Source organism: Rhincodon typus, chromosome 6, assembly GCF_021869965.1.
Source record: "Rhincodon typus isolate 14 chromosome 6, sRhiTyp1.1, whole genome shotgun sequence".
Taxonomy (NCBI): Eukaryota; Metazoa; Chordata; class Chondrichthyes; order Orectolobiformes; family Rhincodontidae; genus Rhincodon; species Rhincodon typus.
This window is the reverse complement of record NC_063337.1, coordinates 54,983,513-54,999,587: the sequence shown is the minus strand read 5'-3', so window position 1 is coordinate 54,999,587 and position 16,075 is coordinate 54,983,513. Positions and strand designations below refer to the sequence as shown.

General features: G+C 41.3%; 1 pseudogene; it reads left to right on the top strand.

Annotated features, from left to right (window-relative positions):
- LOC109918275 overlaps positions 1-16,075 on the top strand; it is a 30,283-nt pseudogene that overhangs the window by 959 nt on the left and 13,249 nt on the right.

Below are 16,075 nucleotides of genomic sequence, written 5' to 3'. Positions count from 1 at the left end.
TGGAGCACTGCTCCTTCGTCAGGTGAAGGACACCTGACAAAGGAGCAGTGCTCCAATGGCTTGTGATTTCAAATAAACCTGTTGGACTATAACCTAGCACCATGTAACTTCTGCATTTCTTCATGACAGGCTTTGCTCCTCTGACCAGCCATGACAGTCAGCCGTACTGTGCATTCACGGTACCTGGGCTTCTTCAATAGATGTTTGATGCCAAGAACATAATGGTTACCTGTGACTCTTGGCATGGCTGCTACTTGACAATTGCAGCCATATTCTGAGGCCGCATGTCCATGAAAGAGGAAAATGAACAGACGTTGAAAAAAATGGAACAAAAAGAGCACCTATTGTGCTGAATGGATTCCCAATAACGTTAAAACAGCTGTTTGTACATCCCACCTCAAGGCCTCAAGATGTCTGCCACCTTTATTGGCAACAGTATGGCTACCTAGGAGTGGTTTAAATGCATCTCTGACCAGTTTACTGCCATGTTCTGGTGGAAAGCCTTCTTGCATTGGTACACTGGTGGGGGCATGGATGAGATGGAGTTTGAGGGTGCAGACTGGCTCGCTGAGCCGGTGAGTTTAATTGCAGATGTTTTGTCACTCTGCTAGGTAACACCGTCAGTGCGACTCCGGTGAAGTGTTGGTGCTCTGTCCCACTTGTTATTTATACAGTTCCCATTTACAACTATTCACCCTCCCAGCCTAATCATTAGCAACTCCTTTGTCTGTCCAACTGTCTTTCTCTCTCTTCGGGCTCTATCTTATCGTTTACTTCCTACCCCACCCACCTTCCAATTTTCTGCAGATAAACTGATGTTTTCCCAGCCACCATCAGTTCTGAGGAAGGGTCACCGGACCTGAAACATTAACTCTGTTTTCTCCTTCACAGATGCTGCCAGACCCGCTTTTCCAGCAACTTTGTTTTTGTTCCTGATTTACAGCATCCACAGTTCTTTTGGTTTTTATTTAGTATTTAACTCACTGCCACATCTCTTCCAGGCATGCCCACCTTGAAGAAGTTCTGCTCTTCTCTCTGACGGGATTTCCGTTCCAATCTCTCTTCTTGCCCACCGACTTTAATTTCACTGTTGCTCCTGGTGTTTGACCATGTATTTGCTAAAACTCATTTCCACAGCCATATCACATTCCTCACTGACTGCCTCCAGCTCAGACTGATCCCGCATGGATTCCAACTGAAGTTTCATCCCTTATGTTTTGAATCCTCCCAGGATAACAGATATCTCCGTGATGTTCAACGTTCCACGGATAGCTGCTCCTGCTGCATCCTGAAATCCACACTCAGCGCCATGTGGTGCCACATGCACACCCTCGACTTTTCTCTCCAACAGCATTGCATCACACTGGCTCACGGCTGCACCACTTCGCAGTTCCACTTCATCTTCCGGTTCATTCATTGTGCTAACAGAAACTTTTTCTTTTCCTTTCAGGCATCAAGGCCCACAAGCTGCAACAACTCAAAAATACCCATGGCCCTCTGGAACCTTCCTCTTCTCTCCTTCCCCCTGACTCTATCCCCTCCCTCAAGCCCCCCACCTCCTGTCGGGTATTCACCATCCCTCCTAACCTTCCGCTCTCTGAACACTCTGTACTCAGCAAAGGCCTCAGCTTTATTCCTCTGCGTCCCCACCCTAACGAATTTCGGGCATGACATGACGCCGAACTCTTTTTCTGCCGTCTTTACCTCTGTACCCAATATTGAGTTCAATAATTTTAGGGCCTAAACTCTCCCATGTCCCAAACCCCCACCTCACACACCAGGCCTTGTTACCACATACCCTGCCACTACACACCCGCTGTTGTTAGTCACTAACAGTCTCCATTAACAACTATTCACCCTCCCAGCCTGATTGTTAGCAACTCCTTTGTCTGTCCAACTGCCTTTCTCTCTCTTTGCGCTCTAACCTATCATTTAATCCCTACCCCACCCACCTCCCTATTTTCTGAATATAAACTGACATTTCCCCAGCCACCATTAGTTCTGAGGAAGGGTCACCAGATCTGAAACGTTAACTCTGTTTTCTCCTTCATAGATGCTGCCAGACCTGCTGAGCTTTTCCAGCAACTTTGTTTTTGTTATTTATACTCCTCAGTGTGCTTGGGTGATTGGCATCACTTCCGGTTCTGTTTTCAGTGGTTTATATATCATGTCCAGCTCAATGTGTTTGTTAATGGAGTTATGGTTGGAATGCTAGGCCTCCAGGAATTCCCTGGCATTTCTCTGTTTGGCTTGTGCTATTATGGATGCATTGTCCCAGGCAAATTTGTGTCCTTCTTTGTCCATGTGTATTGAGATCAGTGAGAATTGGTCATGTCTCTTGGTGGCTAGTTGGTGTTTGTGTATCCTTATTGTCAGTTTTTTTTTACCAGTTTGGCCTATGTAATGTTTCTCATAGTCCTTGCATGGTATTTTGGACATTACGTTGGTTTTGTTGGTTGTGGGTATGGGATCCTTTATGTTCGTCAGTAGATGTCATGAGGTGGTTGTTGGTTTTTGGGCTACCCTGATACCTGGGGGTCTGAGTAGTCTTGTGGTCATCTCTGATATGTCTCTGATGTACAGTAGAGTGACTAGATTGTCTGGTTGTGTTGTGTCTTCATGTTGTGGTCTGTCGCGGACGTATTGGTGGGTTGTGCTTTATGGGTATCCATTCCTTTTAAAAACTCTGTATAAGTGCTCCTATTCTGCTTTGTGCAATTCCGGGTTGCTGCGGTGTGTTGTGGCTTGTTTGAATTATGTCCTGCTGCAACTCCATTTTTGGGTGTTGGGGTGGTTGCTGGTGTAATTAAATATCTGGTCCGTATGTGTGGTCTTTCTGGATACACCAGTCTGGAGTTCCCCATTGTTCTTACGTTCTACCATTATGTCTAAGAAGGGTAGTCAGTTATTGTTCTATTCCCCTTTTGTGAATTTTATTCCGGTGAGGATGTTATTTATGTGTTGGTGCATTTCTTCTAGTTTTGTGTGTTTGATAATCATGAAGGAGTCATCCACATAGTGGATCCAGAATTTGGGTCCATTTTTTAACATCCATATTTACATTCATAAACATCGACCTAGCCAAAGAGACAATTGCCACACTGCTGGACGAATCAGGAAGGCAGACACCCCATGACACCAACAGCATCAACAAGGACAGCACCCTGAAACTGCTGGATCTGTGCCTCACAATCTACTTCACCTTCAACAACCGTATATTCAAACAAATCAACGGAACACCAATGGGATCCCCAATATCAGGACTGATTGCAGAAGCGGTAATGCAAAAGTTAAAATCGACAGCACTCCCCACTATACAACCCAAACTCTAGGTCCGCTATGTAGACGGAAAAATGTTGTTAAATTTGAAAGGGTTCAGAAAAGATTTACAAGGAGGTTGTCAGGATTGGAGGGTTTGAGCTATAGGGAAAGGCTGAACAGGCTGAGGCGTTTTTCTCTGGATCATCGGAGGCTGAGGAATTTAATTTATAAAATAAGATATAAGTGAATAGACAAAGTCTTTGTACTAGGGTAGGGGATTCCAAAACTAGAGGGCATAGCTTTAAGGTGAGAGGAGGAAGATTTAGAAGGGACCTAAGGGGCAACATTTTCACACAGAGGGTGGTGCATGTATGGAACAAGCTGCCAGAAGAAGTGGTGAAGGCCGGTACAATTACAACATATAAAAGGCATCTAGATGGGTACATCAATAGGAAGGGTTTAGAAGTTATGGGCCAAATACTGGCAAATGTAGATCATTTTAGGATATCTATTCGGCATGGATGAGTTGGACTGAAGGGTCTGTTTCTGTGCTGTACAACTCTATGTCTCTGTGACTGTACGTGTAAATTAAGAGGTACTTAGCAACCAACAAAAAATAATGACAGTTGTGTATACCTACACAATAACAAAAACAAAGTTGCTGGGAAAGCTCAGAACTGATGAAGGGTCACCAGACCCAAAACGTTAACTCTGATTTTTTCTTCACAGATGCTGCCAGACTTGCTGAGCTTTTCTAGCAACTTTGTGTTTGTTCCTGATTCACAGCATTTGCTTCTCTTTTGGTTTTTAAACCTACACAAGAGTCTGCTCCAGCTGAGTTCATACTTTTAGACATTCCTGCTTCTCGGATGTTCAATGGTTGGGAGCTCTTTCACAAAATTGGACAAAGGAGCAACATTAGATTCATTTTGTAAGGAGTCATTTCTAATTTATACATATTGTAATATTTCAAAGTCATGGTTTGAAATGAGTTCCTCACCAGTGAAGGTTTTGGAGATGTTCCTGTTAAACTCAAAGCGATTGCTTCTCCAGCTACTCTTAATCTCGAGTATTATTCAGCCAAGATCAGATTGAGTTTGGAAGCTATTACATGCTGAGACAGCCCTCAATCGAGCATTGCCAGGACACGTTTACAAGAAGTTGAATTGATTTAATGTTGTCTTTCTGTTGATGCTGTACAGAAACCAAATTTAGTACAGAACCATTTTTCTATATGTTTCTGGCAGACGTTGCGATTATACTATCTGCCAGTTCCCTGGACACATTGGATTATACCTGTTGGAAATGATTGATTTTTTTTCTGCAGCAAACCACATGATTGATTTTTCTTCCCCCAGCAAACCACTGGAAATCAAAGGTATAACACAGAATGTCTGCTTAAAAACACTGGAGGTATTCTATAATGCTCCTCATTATAAATTTAAGCATCAAAAACTCCAAGGAATCTTTTACTGACAGTGCTACTCTAATCACATTATTAAAAGAACAATTCAAATTATTAATGAAATACATGGTAAGGAAACAACACTGTGATCAAAACAAACTTCTATAACTTATAGAAAGGAAAGGAAATTTGGGCAAATTTACAACTCACCTTCTTATTTTCATGAAGAAAGTTTATGCAGTTATTTGCACAGTTTTTCTGCCATTGGAGGTAACAACAACAGATTTTCCTGCTAACTGCCATTGGTGTAAAATTTCTGTAAAATGGGAATAATATGCTAGGTGCTTAAAACTAAGAGAGCAGCTTTCAATTCTGGTTGTAGACTCCCGTACCAAATTTGGGAAGCAGAGAATAATTAAAGAACAGTGCTTGACGTAGTTGTCTTTCAGCAAGGTTGATTGGATGTCTTATCACTGTTCTTGTAGGTTTCACAAGAATGTCAACAAGATTGTAATACAGTACAACTTGGCAAAACTACACAAACAATGGATCAGGTGATGACACAGGGGAAGAAAAAAATGTACTATTTGACCACGTCAACAAGCCCATTTTGATAGAGGAGAGACAGGCTACCATGTGTCTGCATTAGGACACAGATTAGTTGTTTTATATGAAAGGAGATGGTACTTGCATATGAAACAATACTAACTTTCTTACTCCTTTATCATGTTCTTTTTCTCATCTCTGACTTCTTACAGATCCATAGTGCTCTTGATCCCTACATTCCTCTGACGCATACTTTCTTGCAGATCTCCTATTCTTTTTTACTCAACTAATACCTGAAACGGGTGGGTTGTCTTATGAAGGAAGGGCGGACAGGCTAGTCTTGTATCTGCTGGAACTTAGAAGAGTAAGAAATGATGTGATTGAAACATTCAAGATCCTGAGGGGACTTGACTAGGTGGATGTGGAAAAGATATTTCCTCTGATTGGAGAATCTTGAACTGGTGGTCACTGTTTAAAAATAAGGAGTAGCTCATTTAATTCAGAGAAAAGGGAGAACTTATTTTCTCCCAGAGGGTTTTGAGTCTTTGAAACTCTCATACTCAAAATGGGAGCATGCAAACAATTTGCTGAGACTGATTCCATGTGAATTGCCTGGGAAGTTCAAACTTCTGACAGGCAATTATCCAGCATCTCAAACCTTCCAAGAGTTGGAGACTTTGGACGTATATATCCAGTCTCCTCGTTTATGATGGTGCTGAGACTTACAAACTAGAAGTTTTAGTTCTGTATGCTCAGTTTTATGAAATGGATAATCAATATCACATCATTAGAAAATAAAATGTTTCCTAATAATTATTGTCCTTGCCACTTTGTGACTTCTGCTTTCACTCTGATGTCCTTGTTGGATATTGATGATGGCTTAAAGAATGGTTATTAACATGTGAAAGATATGACCTATCAAAGGTTTGGCTGATGACTTTCTAGTCATAGATGGTGGATGGTTTGATATGTGTGAATTAAAACATGAATGCATTGTTCAAAGGCTTTCATTTCTGACATTACTGGTTCTTAGACTGTCCTCTATCACTCTATTGAATGATTCAACAACAACATTAGTTTATGGATTGTATCAGGGTGTCAGACAGTGGTGAATCCTGTAGCTTTTTAGGAAATCCACAAACTGACAGTATACAAATCGAGCTTCATTGTCTGCAGTGAGTCTCCAGCAACCCTGTGTTGTAAACAAAAACCGAAAGAATTGCAGGAACAAAAACAAAGTTGCTTGAAAAGCTCACCAGGTCTGGCAGCATCTGTGAAGGGAAAAACAGAGTTAACGTTTCGGGCCCAGTGACCTTTCCTCAGAACTGAGTCCTTCCCTAATGAGGGAGCAGCCCTGTAGACCAGTAGAACTATGGCGACTTTACCTTTACGTGTAGAGTTCTGGGACATGGTTTAACATAGTTTATCAAGTGTTCACTGAGTACAAAAGGTATGTATTTTCTATGCTGTAATCTACTGTTGGCCACGAGGTTGCTTCTTGGGATCATTCTTTCAAAACAACAACATTCAATAGGCAGAGGCAATACATATTGGGGTAACACTTTGGGAATACTTTTTCAAGTTCTGTGATGATACAATTGCTATAAAACAATGTGAGTTCAATGTTTACTCTGGAATACCAGACCAGTCCTTTCTCTATTTCATTTGTACTCTTGGTTTATACGTATTGGCTTACTTTCTGCAGTCTGTTGTCTGTTGTTGATTTTGCCTTCAACACCTACCATGTAACAAGATTCACATTTACATGTGAACGCATCATTACCATGAAGCTTTCACTCTCACAATTTATTTTACTATTGTCAACACTTTCTGTGATATAACCTAAACTGAAGTGGAACCAATAACCCCACAGGGAGGGTCACTGGTGCTACTTGGGAGGGTTTAAACTGGAGGGTCAGGGGGCTGGGGACAAGAGCAGCAGGTGAGCAAGTGGAGGGATTCAGAGGACGGTACATGTTAGGATCAGTAAGTCAGAAATAAAGGGCAGGCAGAGACAGGTAAATGAACATGATGGTACTAATAGGCTGAAGTGTGTTTATTTCAACACAAGGAGTATTATAGATAAGGCAGATGAGTTTGGAGCCTGGATCAATACATGGGACTATGATATTGTGGCCAGTACAAAGATTTACCTGAGAGACAGACAGGATTGGCTGCTCAACATTCCAGGATTTTGTTGTTTTAGATGAGATAGAGAGGAAGGTAAAAGAGGTGAAAGAGTTGCATTACTAATCAGGGAGAATGTCACATCTGCACTCAGACAGGACGTTCTGGAGGGTTCATCCACTGAGGCAATATGAGTTGAGCTCAAAAATAAGATAGCTGCTATCACTTGGAAAGGATTCTATTATAGGCCACCCAACAGCCACTGAGACACTGAGGAACAAATATGTAGGCAGCTTATGGAAAGATGCAATAAACACGGAGTTGTCATAGTGGGTGACTTTAAGTTCCCCAATATTGGCTGGGACTCCCTTAGAGTAAAAGGCTTAGACAGGACAGAATTTGTTAAGCGCATCCAAAAAGGTTTCTTGAAACAGTATGTGGAGAGCCTAACTAGAGGAGGGGTCATACTGGACCTTGCACTGGCTAATGAGCCCGGCCAGGTGATTGACCTTTCAGTGGAATTGCATTTTAGAAACAACGATCAGAAGTCCTTAAGTTTTAAAATAGCTATGAATAAGGACAAGTCAGCACCTTGTGGAGAGTTACTAAATTGGGGGAGGGCACATTATGTCGGTATTAGGCAGGAGCTAGGGAGGGTTAATTGGGAGGAGCCGTTATCAGTCAAGTCCACATTTGACATGTGGGAGTTGTTTAAAGACCCGTTGATGAGAGTTTGGGACCGGCATGTTCCAGTAAAGAGGAAGGCCAAGAGTGGCCAGGTGAGGAACCATTGCATAACGAGGCAGGTTGTGAATTTAATCAAGAGGAAAAGTGAAGCATATGTAAGGTTTAGGAAGCTAAATTGGACAGGGATCATGAGGAACATAAAGAAAGAAGGAAAGAACTCAAGCAAGGAATTAGGAGAGCAAGAACGGGCTATGAAATAACCTTGGCAAGTAGGGATAAAGAGAATCCCAAAGCATTCTATACATACATTAAAAACAAGAGGATAACTAGGGAGAAGGTAGGACCATTCAAGGATAAAGGAGGGAACTTGTGCTTCGAGGCAGAGGATGTGGGTGATATCTTAAATGAGTGCTTTGCATCAGTATACACCCAGGAAAAGGATATGGAGGATAATCAGATTTGTATGGAGCATGCTCATATGCTAGGGCATTTTGAGATCAAGAAAGAAGTGGTGTTGGGTCCTTTGAAGAGCATTAAGGTGGTTAAGTCCCCAGGGCTGATGGTATCCAAACCAAGTTATTGAGAGAGGCAAGAGAGGAGATTGCTGGGATCTTGACCAAGGTCTTTGTATTCTCATTAGCCACTGGAGAGGCCCTGGAGGACCGGCAATTAGCTAACGTTCTTCCTTTGTTCAAGAAGGGAAATAGGGATAATCCAGAAAACTATACACTGGTGAGTCTCGCAATGGGAAGCTATTGGAGCAAATTCTTGGAGATAGGATTTATGTGCATTTAGAAAAGCATCAGGGACAGTCAGCATGACTTTGTGCAAGGCAGGTCATGTCTTACTAACTTGAACAAATTTTTTGAGGAAATGACAAAGGTGATCGATGAGGGTAGAGCAGTAGATGTTGTCTACATGGATTTTAGTAAGGTTTTTGACAAGGTCCATCATTGTAGGCTCATCCAGAAGATTAAGATGCATGGGAGCCATGGTGACGTGGACGTGTGGATTCAGGATTGGCTTGCCCACAGAAGGCATTGGGTAGTGTCAGAATGCTGTTTTTCAGCCTGGAGGTCTGTGACTAATAGTGTTCCACAGAGATCCATACTGGGACTTATGCTGTTTGTAACATATATAAGTGACTTGGATGAAAATGTAGGTGGGTGGGTTTGTAAGTTTGCAAGTGATACAAAGATTGGTGGAGTTGTGGATAATGCAGAAGTTGTCAAAGGATACAGATGAGATATAGATCAGTTGCAGATATGGACAGAGAAACGGCAGATGTAGTTTAATCTAAGTAAGTGTGAGGTGCTGCACTTTGGGAGGTCAAATGTTCAGGAAAAGTAAACAGTTAATGGCAGGACCCTGAACAGCATTGGTATACAGGGGGATCTTGGGATTCAAATCCATAGCTCCCTGAAAGCAGCCACACAAGTAGATAGGGTGGTGAAGAAGGCATATGGCATGCTTGCCTTTATTGGTTGGGGAATTGAATACAAGAGTCAGGATGTCATGTTACAGCTTTTTAAGACTTTGGTTAGGCCACACTTAGAGTATTGCATTCAGTTCTGGTGGCTACATTACAGGAAGGATGTGGAGGCTTTGGAGAAGGTGCAGAAGAGGTTTACCAGGATGCTTCCTGGATTAGAGGGTATGAACTAAAAGGAGAGGCTAGGAAAACTCAGGCTGTTTTCTCTGGAGCGATGGAGGCTGAGACTTGATAGAAGTCTATAAAATTGAGATGCATAGATAGGATTGACGGTCAGAACCTTTTCCCCAGAGTTGAAATGTCTAAAAGTACAGGTCATACATTTAAGGCCAGAGGGAAAAATCTCAAAGGGGATGTGTAGGAGTGTGGAATCCACTGCTAGGAGTGGTGGTGAAGGCAGATGCAATGGAACATTTAAGAGACTTTTAGATAAGCGCATGAATATACAAGGAATGGAGGGATATGGACCAATGGCAGGTAGAAGCGATTAGTTTCATTTGGCGTCATGTTTGACACAACATCATCTGCCAAAGGCCCCTTCCTGTGCTATACAGTTCTATATTCTAGTATGACTCAGCATGCTAGATATGTGGTTGTGTGAACTGAAGATGTTATATTGTTGAAGACTACAAAAACTGCATCATTTTATTCCTGCATTAATGATGATGGGTTAAAATGGAAAAAGAACTGTTTTAAAACAAAGAACCGTGGAAGGAATTGCTGTACTTTTAAAAACCAGCAACTGAAACGCATTGTGTGTGGTGTTTACGCTGCTGTTTTATCCAAGTGGTGGAGGAAGCTGTTTATAGTTGGCTTGGTGTGCACAAATTGAGACAAGTAACTGACTGATTTGTGCTATCAACATTAATCATGGATGCCAAAGATCATCAGCCTGATGATGATGATCTAGTTCCTGGGGTGTGAACAATACAAGGAGTAGTTTTCAGAGTGCTGGAAGGACATGTCATGTGTATTTCTTTGTCTGCAGTGGAAAAATACCTGAAACCTGAAGAAAGCATCTACCTCCTCCAACCATTTGCTACAAGCTGTTGCCTTTAATCAGTAACTGAAAAACTTTGTAGTTGGTACACTAAGAAGATGTAAAATAATCTTGTGAAAGGGGCCTTAAGCATAAAGAGCCCTGGCAAGCCAAAAGGAAGATCTCAATTAACCCTGTGAATTAGTACTATTGAACTATTTCTTAGTTTTACTTTCACTCACAAAACCACTTTTTTTGTCTGTCTATTCGTATGTGTACGTGTTTCAAAACTTTTTTAACTGTTAGAGCTATATATTGATAATTCATGGCTTTTTAAATTTGCAATTAACAGTAGTTTATGTTAAGGACATGAACCTGGTCATTGTTTTTCATTAACTTGATTCCAAAGAGGTAAATTGGGGACTTTAAGTGCTTTGATTAAATCATTAAATTTTTGTGGTGATTCTGGGAGTAGTGGGGCTTGAGAATCAGCACACTTTTCCAAGTGGATCATAACAAGGCAATCTAACCATCTGAGGATGCTTAAAGGTTAATGACCAAATCTTGATGTGGCTAACAATGCAGTGAGTGCTTGGTGATTGGTGTGGAGAATATTCTAGCCCAGAGATTTACGTCCAATGGTCACAAACATAGCTGTCAATTAGTGCCTCCTACTCTTCAACAGAGTTTTTGTGTTCAGTTTTTCTTAGTGGGTGAACATTTTATCATTTACTTCTGACAATGTATTTGAGAGGATAGATCCAATCACATTTCTTGATGTGCTTCCACAGTGGATTCAAAGGTCTAGCAGAGATACTATACTTGCCTTTAATAAGTCACTTGGTATGCATTTGTCCATTTCCATTGTGAATTTTTGTTCTTTAGCTTTCAAAGAGTCTCCATAATCTCCACTGAAAACAAAAAATGCTGGTGGATCACAGCAGGTCAGGCAGCATACATGGAGAAAAAGCAAGCTAGCGTTTCGAGTCCTGATGACTCTTCTTCAGAGCTGATGTGAAATGTGGACAAGGCAGCATTTATGTAATAGTAGGGAGGGGTGAGAAGGATGGAGTGCTGGGGGAGAAAGGATGTTGATAGTTCAGATTAAGCAATTGGAATATGAGAATGGCAGAACAATGGTGTGTTTAGCTGCCAGACGGGAAAGAACAGACGGTCCCACTGGAGTTGGGGGGGAAGCGAGAGAGGATATGGCGACAGAGAATGTAACAAGTAAAGCTAAAAGAAAGGGAAGGAATGCGAGTGGCTTCCCAAATTGGAGGCATTGAACTCAATATTAAGTCCAGAATGTTACAAAGTGCCAAATCTGAAGATGAGATGTTGTTCCTCCAGTTTGCACTGTGATTTACTGGAGCATTGCAGCATGCCGAAGACAGAACTGTGGGTATGCAAGCAGGACACTGTTAAAGCGACACCCTATGGAAGGACTAGAGGTGTTCTGCAAAGCAGCCACCCAGTCTGTGTTTGGTTTCTCTGATGTAGAGTAGGCCACATTGGGTGCAGTGAATACAATACACAAGATTGGAGGAGGTACAGGAGCAATGCTGCTTCACTCGGAAAGACTGTTTAGACCCTTAGATGGTGAGCAGGGAGGAGGTGAAGGGCTAGGTATTGCACTTTCTGTGGTTACATGGAAAACTTGGTGCATAGTTCAAGTTGCTAGTTTTGTGTTTTGTAATAGCTACATACAACATACACTACATGGAGTTGATTCATTCAATGATATAATCTCTTTCAATGTGTTTCTTCTCCTGTGGCATTTTGGCATTGTATAGAATGGGAAAACAGGTTTCATATGATTGGAAAATAGGCTGGGAAAGTTGACGATATTTGACAGCTGCATGACCTTGGGAAGGTGCTGTGGCAATGGGAGGTGGTCTTGGTGGTCAAGGAATGGACCAGGGTGTCCTGGAGGGAATGATTCCTGCGAAGTGCAGATAGGGGAGTGTGAGGGGAAAATGTGTTTGGTGGTGGCTCTCTGCTGGAATTGTCTGAAATGGCAGAGAATGATCCTTTGAATGTGGAGGCTGGTGGGATGAAAAGTGAGGACAAGGGGGACTCGATCACACTGTTGTGAGTGATGGGATGGGTGATAGGTCAGATGTGGTTGAGGGCCCTGTCAATCACAGTGAGTGGGAAACCACAATTATGGAAGAAGAAAGCCATGTCAGCAGCACTGTTTTGGAAGGTGGTATTAGCCGAACAAGTACGATGAAGGAACTGGGAGAATGGGTTGGAATCTTTGCAGGGCATGGGGTGTGAAGAGCTGTTGTGAAAGTAACTATAGGAGTCAGTGGTATTGTAGTGGATGGCAGTGGACAGTTTATTCCCCGAAATGGAGACAGAGGTCGAGGAATGAAAGGGAAGTGTCAGAAATGGACGATGTGAAAGTTATAGTTGGGGGGAAATTGGACCGAAAATGAACACATTTTTCAAGGTCCAGGTGGGAGCATGAAGCAGCACCAAAAGAGTCGTCAATGTACTGACAAAAGGTTGTGGGATGGGGCCGGTGCAAGGAGTGGAATAAGGATTGTTCCACATACCCCATAAAGAGGTAGGCATAACTGGGACCCATGTGGGTGCCCATAGCCACTCCTTTGACTTAACAGAAGTGAGACGAATGAAAGGAGAAATTTTTCAATAAGAAAACAAGTTCAGCCAAGTGAAAGTGGCGATGGATGGGGATTGTTCAGGTCTGTGGTCAAAGAAGAAGCTGAGAGATGTCAGGCCATCTGGTGGGGAATGGAGATATAGAGGAATTAGACATCCAATCTCCATATAATGAGGAATGAATTTTGACAAATGTTCATAGTAATGAGGAACAATGCTAACTCTTTCATGTTAGATAGATAGTTGGAAGATGTGATGTTGTCATGTCCTTATTTTTCTCCAGCTGCTGTCACTCTGTACCCTAGAAAGTCAACAATACATGTGTGAATGTACATTTTCTCTTTGAGCATCAGATTGCGTTGTGTTTTGTGTAAATCAAATGAACACTTCTGATAGTTGCTGATCATATTCTGCTTTGTCCCTTCCTCAGATATAAATGCCATTGGGTAAGTTAAATATCTCCTCAATGTCTGACAAGAATGATGAAACAAACTTCTTGTATGTGCTAGGTGCAGAATTTTGTCCACATGGGATTCTGTGATACTATAACACACCTTTTTATGAGTAACCAAAGATGTAAAGTACTAACTGTGATCTGTTAGTAGTGCTTGAAAATAACTCAGTTGTATGAAAGCTGTGAATTTATGAAATTATGATGCTAGTTCTTTGATTGTAGGAAGTTAATACTTCTCTGGAGTGATTACTTTATTGATGACTTTAAACTTGGTGCATAGTTCAAGTTGCTAGTTTTGTATTTTGTAATAGCTACATATAGCATACACTAAGTGGAGTTGATTCATTCAATGATATAATCTTCTTCAATGTGTTTCTTCTCCTGTGGCATTTGGCATTGTATAGAATGGGAAAACAGGTTACATAGGATTGGAAAATAGGCTGGGAAAGTTGATGATATTTGACAACTGCATGACCTTGAATGAGACCTGTGAGCATTACTTTATGGGTGGAAGACGGCACCAGTAGCTTGTTTTTCTATACTGGCTGTTTGTTATACTGTATGAGAGAGAGTGTTTTGTTCTGAGATGGATTTCACCTTGGACCAGGATCGTGAATGGTGCCAGGAACGAACCTAAGCCTCCAGACCAGCCATCGATCGAGGGAGGGGGTGGCCCCCAATGGACAGAAGGGCATGAGACTTATTACATTTTTTCCTTTCTTTTCTACTTTTTTATTATTACTCAATAAACATTCTTATTTAAGTAAATTGCTGTTGTTGAGTCTTCTCTTAACCACATTTAATCAAATCCAAAAAAGACCGCTTGGATACATCCTGTGATCCAAGACAGGCATAGATTGCAAAGGGCAACCGCAGCAATTTTGTGTAGCTGGCAGAATTGATGTGTTGACATGAAAAGCCTAACGTACCTCTTAATCTCTTAGAAATTTGATAACTAAGCAAAGGATACCATTGTGTCTAGTCTGTGTCAAAGACCATGTCCGTGTATTTTTGTTGCAGAGTTTTCAGGTTTGTAGCCAAGCTTATCAAAAAGGTGTATCCCCACAAGGTTTCTGCCTTTGGCTACATAGAATGTGAAAATGCTTGTGTGACATTTTTGTAGTGTACTAAAAGTGTGATTGTCCCCAAAACTGGAATACAAGAGCCATAATAAGCTTGAAAAACATTTATCATAGGAGCACAAGAAAGTTACAAAGAATAACAATGGTAGAATTAGTCACTCTGTATAGATACTTCTGAACCAACATTGATTGATTGGAAATGATACTGAAATGCCATGATACCGACTGAGCCATCATTCAAGTAACTTGGTGCTTTACTGTCCATTTATGATATATACATGTTTTACCGCACTCTCAGGAAGCAAACTGCAATTTGGAGAACCAATGGAGTACTCTATGTGCCCAACCAACTGCATACAATTGTGAAATAATTTTGTTTTCAAATACACCTTTTCCCTTAAGCTGGATGGGGTGTTATGAATTGATTGGCATCTCCACAATTTGGGCTGAATAATTGACAATTCTCTTGTTCAATGATGATGGTTTGAAATTTCTCGTTTGGTTTTCTCTCTGGACTTCATGTTCTGTCACTTTCACTGTCTTGATTTTTCATTGTAATATACTATTTTAATTTCTTGAACAGCATTGGAAGTTGTATTCACAGTCTTCTAACCTTTAATTCTGCTGGTGATAGTCCATTCTGCAATGATGGTCTATAATCTATATCATGATTATTCCTCAGGAGTTCTGCTAAGGTGTTAACTCTTCTTTCTGCTTCACCATTTGTTTGTTGATTATAAGGTAAACATGTCATATGAATGAATCTACAATACCTAGCAAACTGCTAAATTGCAAACTGCAATCTGTTATCAGATACTATCATGTCAGAAACACTGAGTGTCAAATAAATTTGTTTCAATGAATTTATCACCATTTCTGCTGTAAGCTGTGTAAATCATTTGAATCAACCACTTTGAGTAATAGTCAGTGATAAGGATGTAAACTTTTCCTTTAACTCAAACAAGTCCACCCAGGCCCTTTCCCAAGATCTTGATGGAAATGATGATAGCAATAAAGGTCCTTTCCATTGATGGCTGTTGATTGTGCAAGTTCTTCAGTTTCCAATCATCTCCACAATGATTGAGTGAAGAGCCTGGCAACAAACTGACTTTTGGACTCTTGCTCTGCATTTTGATGTTCCTAGATGACCTTGAATGTAAAAATATAATTTGCACTCTTCAGGTATTACTCGTCTTTCATTAAGCTCATAAGACACAGGAGCAATTATAGGTCATTCAGCCCATCGAATGTGCTTTGCCATTCAGTAAGATCGTGGCTGATCCAATAATCCTTGACTCCAGAGATAGTGGAAACTTCCGATGCTGGAGAATCTGAGATAACAAGGTGTAGAGCTGGATGAACACAGCAGGCCAAGCAGCATCAGAGGAGCAGGAAAGCTTTCCTGCTCCTCTGA